The sequence below is a fragment of the Nyctereutes procyonoides genome, unplaced genomic scaffold (genome assembly GCF_905146905.1).
Source record: "Nyctereutes procyonoides isolate TBG_1078 unplaced genomic scaffold, NYPRO_anot_genome, whole genome shotgun sequence".
Taxonomy (NCBI): Eukaryota; Metazoa; Chordata; class Mammalia; order Carnivora; family Canidae; genus Nyctereutes; species Nyctereutes procyonoides.
Genome location: NW_026575142.1, coordinates 42,950,715 through 42,958,373, shown reverse-complemented (window position 1 = coordinate 42,958,373; position 7,659 = coordinate 42,950,715).

Genomic DNA, 7,659 nt, shown 5'->3' with positions numbered 1-7,659 from the left:
CCGCGCCCCGCCGCCCCGGCCCCGGCCCCGCCCCGCCCGCCCCCGCCGGCCCGCCCCGCGCGCTCATTGGCCCGCCCGCCCCGCGCCCCGCCCCGCCCCGCCCCGCCCCGTCCCCCCGCCCGCCCCGCCCCCCGGGCCCGGGAGCGCGCGGGGCGCACCGAGGCGGGTTGCGGCGCCGCCTCTGCCTTACAAGGCCGGCGCGGCGCCGGGGCGTGGGAACCCCGCGGGGGAGGCGAGCAGGGGCGCAGGGCGGCCGACCTGACCGGGGCCCCCGGAGGCCGGCCCGCAGCACGCGCGGACGGGGCTGTCGGCGGCCGGGGCGCGGGGCTCTCCGCGGGGACGGCCGGGCCAGCGCGGCGACCCCCACGAGGGGCCGGGGCGGGGCGTGGAGATTGCGGCGGCGGGAGCGTGCGGCCGCGCGGGCCCCGGGAGCCGCCTTCTCCGGGCGGACGAGCAGCGGCCGCGCGCCCAGCCGGGCCTGGGGCCCTGGTTGCCCTCGGTCCGGGGTGGGCCTCCCCTGGGTGCCTGTGCGAGCGCCGCCCTCCGGAAATCCTCGTGCAATTTCCCTTTCTCTTTCCTGGTGGCACCTGCTGCTCCTTCCCTGCCCAGGGCCAGGAGGCACTGCCGCCCCACCCCCCGCCAGCGCTGGGACTCCCCCCGAGCCCCCCAGGACGCCCGCCGGTGGGGAAGCCCAGCCCGGAGGGGGGGGTGACCTTGAGGTCACTTCATGCGGAGCCTCCCTTGGACCTAGCAGAGGAGCCGTTACCCTCCTAAGTCCTGGCTGGGACCCCTCCAGGCTCTGCCCTGCCCTCAGAGGAGCCAGAAGTGGTGGCAGGACCCCGCAGGTAGGAGTGGGGTGCTGGGTTTCACCCCAGATTCCAGCCAGGTCACAGAGCCTGCAAAGGCAGCAGAGCGGAGCTGGTGCTGGCTCCCCAGCGGACCGCTGGCTGCCTGCCTGCCTGGGGCAGCAGGGAGTGGGGACGGGACAGCTTTTCCTGACTTTGGGAGCCTCGGACAGGCAGCTCTTGGTGTCCTGGCTCAGCCCACTCCGACCCCACAAAGGTCCTGGCTCTCATGCCTCCTCTCAACCCCTCTGGTTTCTGCTCCAAACTGGCGACAGACGGGCATCCGTGCAGAGGCGTGCCTGCTGAGACTTCGGGTTCTGTCCAGGCTGGGGCTGGCTGCACCCCTGCGCCACCTTCTCCTGGGCCTCATGACTAACAGCGCAAGTGAAGTCACGAAAAACTCTGCTCTCCGTGTTCTCGTTATCACGTCAGCCCAAGATGTCTGCTCCGTTGTGCAAACCCGTCCCTGTGCTCTGACGTGAGTGCAGTGTGATTGACCAATGGAGGTGAGCACCAGGCTTCAGGAGCACGGATGTTCAAGAAACATGTTCTTCAGGGGGAGAGGCGAGCCTTGGGTGATGGGCAGGCTCCAGGGGATCCCCAGGACCAGACAGGCAGAGCCACAGCCCATGGAGGCCCTGCCCCCATGTCCCGGGCTGGCCTGGTGCCCCGCTGGACCGGCCAGTGGCTGGAGCTGGGGCTGTGGTCCGTCCCATTCATGGACTGTTACTGGCTGTGCACAAAGTGTTTTCGGTTTGCAGGTGTGCTTCTGTACAGATTCATGATGGGATCGCACCCTGGTCCAGGGGTCATTGGCCCATCTCCGGCTAGTGTGCCCTTTGTGGGGGAGGCAGCTGTACCTCCAGGTTCTGGCCCGCCAGTGACCTGGACAGCCTCCATTTGCCCTCTCATTACTGCAACCCGACACAGCTGGCAGGACGTCCACACATCTGCCTGGCAGCTGCATGGGCGTGGCCTGTAGGCCCGAGCAGTCTGCACATGTGAGACACTGGGCTTGTCTCCTGGGATCACCGGACAAAGGGCCACATGCTGACAGCCTGAAACCCATCTGTTCTGGGGCCAGGAGTCCCAAGTCAGGGCATGGGCAGAGCCGCACACTCAGGGCCGGGCTCCCGGCATCCCACATCCGCCTCCATCTTCACAGGGTCACCTCTCCTGTGTCTAGTAAAGACTCACTGGATCAGGGCCCACCTGGATAATCCAGGATGCTTCATGTTGAGGCCCCTAATCATATCTGCAGAGAAGATATGATTCCCCTTTCTCCAGATGAAATCACACCCTGAGGTCCAGGGGGACATGATTGGCGGGGGCGCTGTCACCCAGTGCAGACCTTCCTTGGCTCTCCCAGGTATGGCCCAGCAGCTACAGTGGCTCAGCAGGAGCCTGGCTGCCCCGTCCTGGCTTCCTGGGCAGGTTTCGTGTCAGGTTCTTGGAGGATAAAGGACAGGAGATCTGGGCCTGCCGGGCTGTCAGGCTCTGGGTCCCAAGGAAGGCCCCCCAAGGAGGTGGAGGGCAGCCGTGGGCAGGAAGAGGGTCCTCAGGGTCAGAGACGTGAGCACACCTTCTTGGTTAGAATGCACCGTGACCACACATCCAAGTCCTTCCCGGCGGGTTCCCAGACATGGGAGGTTACTCTGCCAGGTGCCTGCAGCCTGCACTCAGGTAGCGGCGGGAGCTTGTGCACGCAAAGCCGTGGCTCCACGGCCCCGCGGCCCCACCATCGGGCAGCACCGAGAGTTTGGGGACCTCACACTTGTGCCGCCTTCCCCGTCCCACCCACGGGCTGTGCACTCGTTGAAGGAAGCTTGGCTGGGCTTCCTGTTGATGCCACTCAACGATAGGGAAAGTGCTCTCCATCGAAATGAGATGCAAACGGAGCTCAAATGATCCCGTGTGGCTGAGGCAGCCACCAGCCCTGGGGGATGGAGGGTGGACATCTGGCCAGTGCCATCCCTTCTCGGGGCTGCCCGGTCCTGGCTGCTGGCCGGTGCCGGGGGTCCTCCGCGGGCATGAGCGGTGCCCTGGACAGATGACTGGGTGAGCCATCTGGCTCGGGTGGCGCTGCGCTCTGCTGCACACCCTGCAGACGTGCATCCCAGTCAGGGCAGCTACACACATGAGACTCAGACAAAACGAAAACGTGGGTCCTGTGTGCAAAAATTGGTAAGACTCTCAAGAGGCCAACAGAAGAGCATTGGGTAGGGCTCGGGGTCGTCCTGGAGGCCAGCACAGTCCTGACTGCGGAGCTGCTGCTGGGCAACTCTCGGGACTCAGAGAAGTTGAGCCGTTGGCCCGAGGATGCACAGTCACATGGGCAGGGCTGGTGCCCACAGCCAGTGTGTGATGCTTACCTCAGAAACGTGCTTTTGTGCCTTATGACTGTTTCCTTGCAGCCACAGAACAGGACACACGGTTTTATTTAAGGGTTAAGCTAATTCCCTGATTTTTATTCAAGATTTTCAGAACCTGAAGTCTGTTACTGATTTTGTTTATAAGAGAACTCCAGAGGCAGCAGCCCAGCAAGCAGGGATGCAGCCATGCCTCATGCCCTCGGGCTGCGGATCCTGCATCTGCTCTGCCCCTGTACCCCCCCCATCCCCTGCACAAACCTGCAGTGCTGATCCTGGCGCTGGGGTCTCCATGGGGACACATGGTGCCCATGACTATGGCGCTGGTGGCCACTGTGCCCTCTGTGTGTGTCCCTGTCCTGTGGGGTACCCTGCACGTGCTCACAGTTCCCTGAACGTGTGTTCCCTTCACCACCTTCATGAAGCACCGTGTGCTCTGGGCTCCAGGGAAGAAAGGCCTCTGTGGGACTGTCCTGCACACCAAAGTCACGACAGGTCATGGTGAGCAAAGCGGCTACCCCAACAGGCTCTCAAGTGATAAAAGCTGGGGTGCTCGTGGGGGCTCCATCGCTGAAGCGTCTGCCTGCAGCTCACGTCGTGATCCGGGTCCTGGGATCGAGACCTGTGGGATCCCCGGGAGTCTGCATCTCCCTCTGCCTGCTGCTCCCTGCTCCCCACTCCTGCTCTCTCTCCGTCTCTGGCAAATAAGTAAGTAAAATCTTAAAAAAATAAAAGAGACAAAGACCGGCCGGTCACCACCACGGAGGTCAGAGCTCCTACCACTTGTGTGTGAAAACCTGGCAGCAGGGGTCACTTACACGGATTCTGGGACGGAGAAGGGCCACGAGCTCCCGGGACGCTCGCGTCAGGGGCAGCTCCACGTGGTGACGGCATCTGTCCTTGGCTCGGTCCCCACGTTCCCCCAGTTAATCGAGGCTGGGGCTCTTCTGTGGTCCTCCAAGCACTGAGACCCCTTACAGGGTGGGGACAACAGCACCGTGCTCCTCTGCCTCCCAGTGACGCGGCAGCTGGGCCTTGGAAGGTCCAGCTTTGCTCCCACAATGGCACCTCCTGATCTTACAGATGAGCACAGCCTGGTGCAACAAACTGTCACAGGGCAGACGGTCGTGTCGAGCCGAGGCGATGGGAAGTAGACACGCTCTCTCACTTGGGGCAAGGTTTGCAAGACACTGGGCGTCAGGCGGCAGGGCGCGGGGTCCCCACGAATTGCTGGGTAGCGTCCACGTGCCCTGTGGGGAGGGTACCCAGGCATGGCCTGGCAGTCACCCCGGGTGAGTGAACGAAGTTGGGAGGCTGCGAGCTCAGGGGATGGACCTCATGACAACAGAGCTGAGCCCGGTCAGGGCAAGTGAGCGGAGGCCCGGACCGGAGCCACACCCCTGCCGCGGGGAGCTGCAGCACCTGATCACACGGTCACCCCGCGGGCTCAGCACCCACAGGGTGTAGAGGGAGACAACAGGGAAGGAGGTGAGCTTGGGGGAACAGTCAGCCCAAGCCAAGGCACAAACATTGAACTAAAATAATTGCATCTCTGAATAGATGTCAAGAATATTTATAGGAATACAGAACTATTCAGCACCATGAGAGGGAAACGTAATGACTCCCGGGATCCACTTAGAAGTCTCAGGAGTGCAAAGAAGCAGGAAAATAAGCCCCAAGTGACAGCCAATTAGTCACCTGGGCCGGACCCAGGGCAGACCGAGGGCGTTAGTGCAGCATTATAACCACATCCCACGGGGCCTGAAAGTCCAGTCGAGATGTGGGAGTCGCGGCAGCAGTGCGGTTGAGTAGGTGGGGTGTGAGCAGGTGTGTGAGATGGAAAGTATCTCAGACGGTGCAGTGGCAGGTCAGACATTCCACGTGGGGCACCAGAGACTCCCCAAAGTGAATCAGGAGACAGAGAATGAATAAGCCTAATCCTCAGTGTCCGTGGGGCAGCCTCATGCTTGTGCACTTGGAGCCCCCCAAAAGAGGAGGAAATATCAGGGGCAGGGGTACAGACAAGCATCAGGAAAACAATGGCCAAAGTGCTTCCACATATGATGTAAAGCCAAACTGACAGATTCAAGAAGGCATATGAGCTGCAAGCACAAGGACCCCGCTGGCGAGGAGCAGGAGTTTCAGAAGCCTGGGGGACTGGGTCCAGCGTGGGGGGATGGGGACGGGCCAGGAGCAGGGCACATCCATGGGGCCCGGGTGGTGACACCTGTTCAGGGGCACAGGGCAGTTCAGGCTCTGTCTCTGGAGTGGTGTGTGTGCCGGGAGAGACCATGTGCCCTCTCTGTGAGCCAGGCCCACGGGCGTCCCGTGAATCAGGCAGGTCACTGTCAGGATCTATGTGTTCACTGTGTGTTCAGCCCCCAGGAAGCAGGCGCACATGAGGGTGCATTTCCCGCTTATTCCCGGGGCCTCTGTACAAACACTTCACAGGCGCCCCTCCTTTCTGTCTTTTCCAAAGTCACATTATGGCAGGTTTGGTGCTGGTAAGCCCAATTTCTGTCATCTAAAAATGCAGGTTTTGTTCTTTTGCGTACATATGGCGTTGCTGGGTGTGTGACGCTGGGCTGACAGCTCTTCACCTCCCTCCCTTCTGGCCTAACTGCTGGGGAGGCTGCCCTCCGCCTGCCACTCCTCTGTCGGTGATCTCTCCTTCCGGTTGTTCGCAGGGTCACACTATCCACCATCCGGGAAGTGCTGCCAGTTGTGCACGAAGCCCTGGTACCTCTGCGTTCACATCTTTGGGGAGTTCTGGGCGATCCCAATATTGGAGCGTCCCTTCTCACATCCCGTGTCCCCCTGGAGTCCAGGTGGACATGTGTGAGGCCTGGCCCCACCCTCCACTGCAGCCAGGGCTTCCTGCACATCACCCTCGTGGCCGCATTGTTCTGATAATTTCCTCAAATTATGTTCCAGTCCAATGTTCTCTCTTCAGCTAGGTCTAATCTGGTGTTTAAGTTTGTAACAAGCATATTCATTTCTAAAAATTATATTCAGGCCTTTTGTGTAACTTCCTGATCATTTAGAAAATCCTCTTCTTATTGTCTTTCGGTCTCACATTTAAGTATTTTGTACATCCCACTTACTATTGTGTATTTCTGATTTCTGACATTCCTGGGCATCTGAATCCTCTCTTTACTCTTTGTTGACTCTCACCCATGATGGTCTGTGGTCTTTGGTCATGGCTTGTCTTCATTGATCTTAGACTCTGAGACACCAAGCTTCTCAACTTGGGCCCGTTCAGCTCAGCCGATTGCTGCCTGCCGGGTTCACCTTGGACCCTTGCCCCCTGTGCCCTTTGCTTCTGGCTCAAGGCCTGGTTTCAAAGAAGCCCCAACCCTTCACCACTTATGTCTCAGTTCATCTTTCTCTCAAAAGTTTCCTGGGGGTTTTCGCACTCTGTATAAATACAGGATGCAACAAAATTACATATTTATGACAGCGCCAACTGTTTTGTGGTGAAACTTTCACCATAAAGTCAGAAGCCCTTCCTTTGCGTCACATACCTGGGCTTTGCTCCACGGTTGATCTCATGTGGCCCCCGGCCGTGTCCGCAGCACCCAGCTCCACGTGCAGCTCACACAGCCTGTAGTCCTTGTCAAGACCTGGTTAGTTTCTGACCTGTTTTCTGTTGGAGAATCTTCTGGTGTGTGAGTTTGGGTGGGAGGCCGAGACTACATCCCCTCTAGGAGCCAGAGGATCGTCTCTCAAGGTTGATGTCAGGTCAGGCAGGTGCTGGGTTCTGTGGTCCTGTGAGCCTGTGTGGACTTGGAGGCTCTCAGGACACAAGGTCGGGGCAGCTGCCATGTGGGGGCCATGACCAAGTTTCAAGCATTTGGGGGGAACAAGTCCTGGGAGCCTTGGGGGCAATGCAGGGAGATACAGAAATGGGGAAGGGGAGCCTGGCAGGAAGGGCTGGCCCACCTGGGGAAGGGCCCGCAGGCAACAGGTTCCATCAGGAGGAAGGGTGGAAATGATTACTGCAGGGAGGTCCATGGGTGAGGGCGAGTGTGGTGGGGAGGTGGGCAGGTCCCAGGGAGCACAGGGTGCCTGTTGGAGGAACAGGCATGGAAGGTGAGGAGCCTGGGCCAGGGCCACCTCCTCCAGGAAGCCTGGCGAGCAAGCCTGCCCACGCGGCAGCGGGGGGCTGTGGGTTCAGGCTGGAGCCACAGCAAACTGCTCAGAGAAATAGGTGGCCACCTCTGGGGTCCAGAGAGTTGCTGCCCACATGGGCCGCACTCGGGTTAGCCTCCCAACCTGCCTGCCTGGGAGCTGGGGCAGGGGGATGGGGTGGGCTGGGAGGCCACTTCTGCAGGCCCAGACCTGGCCGGTGCATGCTGGACTTCGGGGCCCAGCGCCGGGTGGCTCAGGCTGGGGGGCAGGCAGGGCACATAAAGACTGCAAAAAGGCTACCTGGCACTCAAATG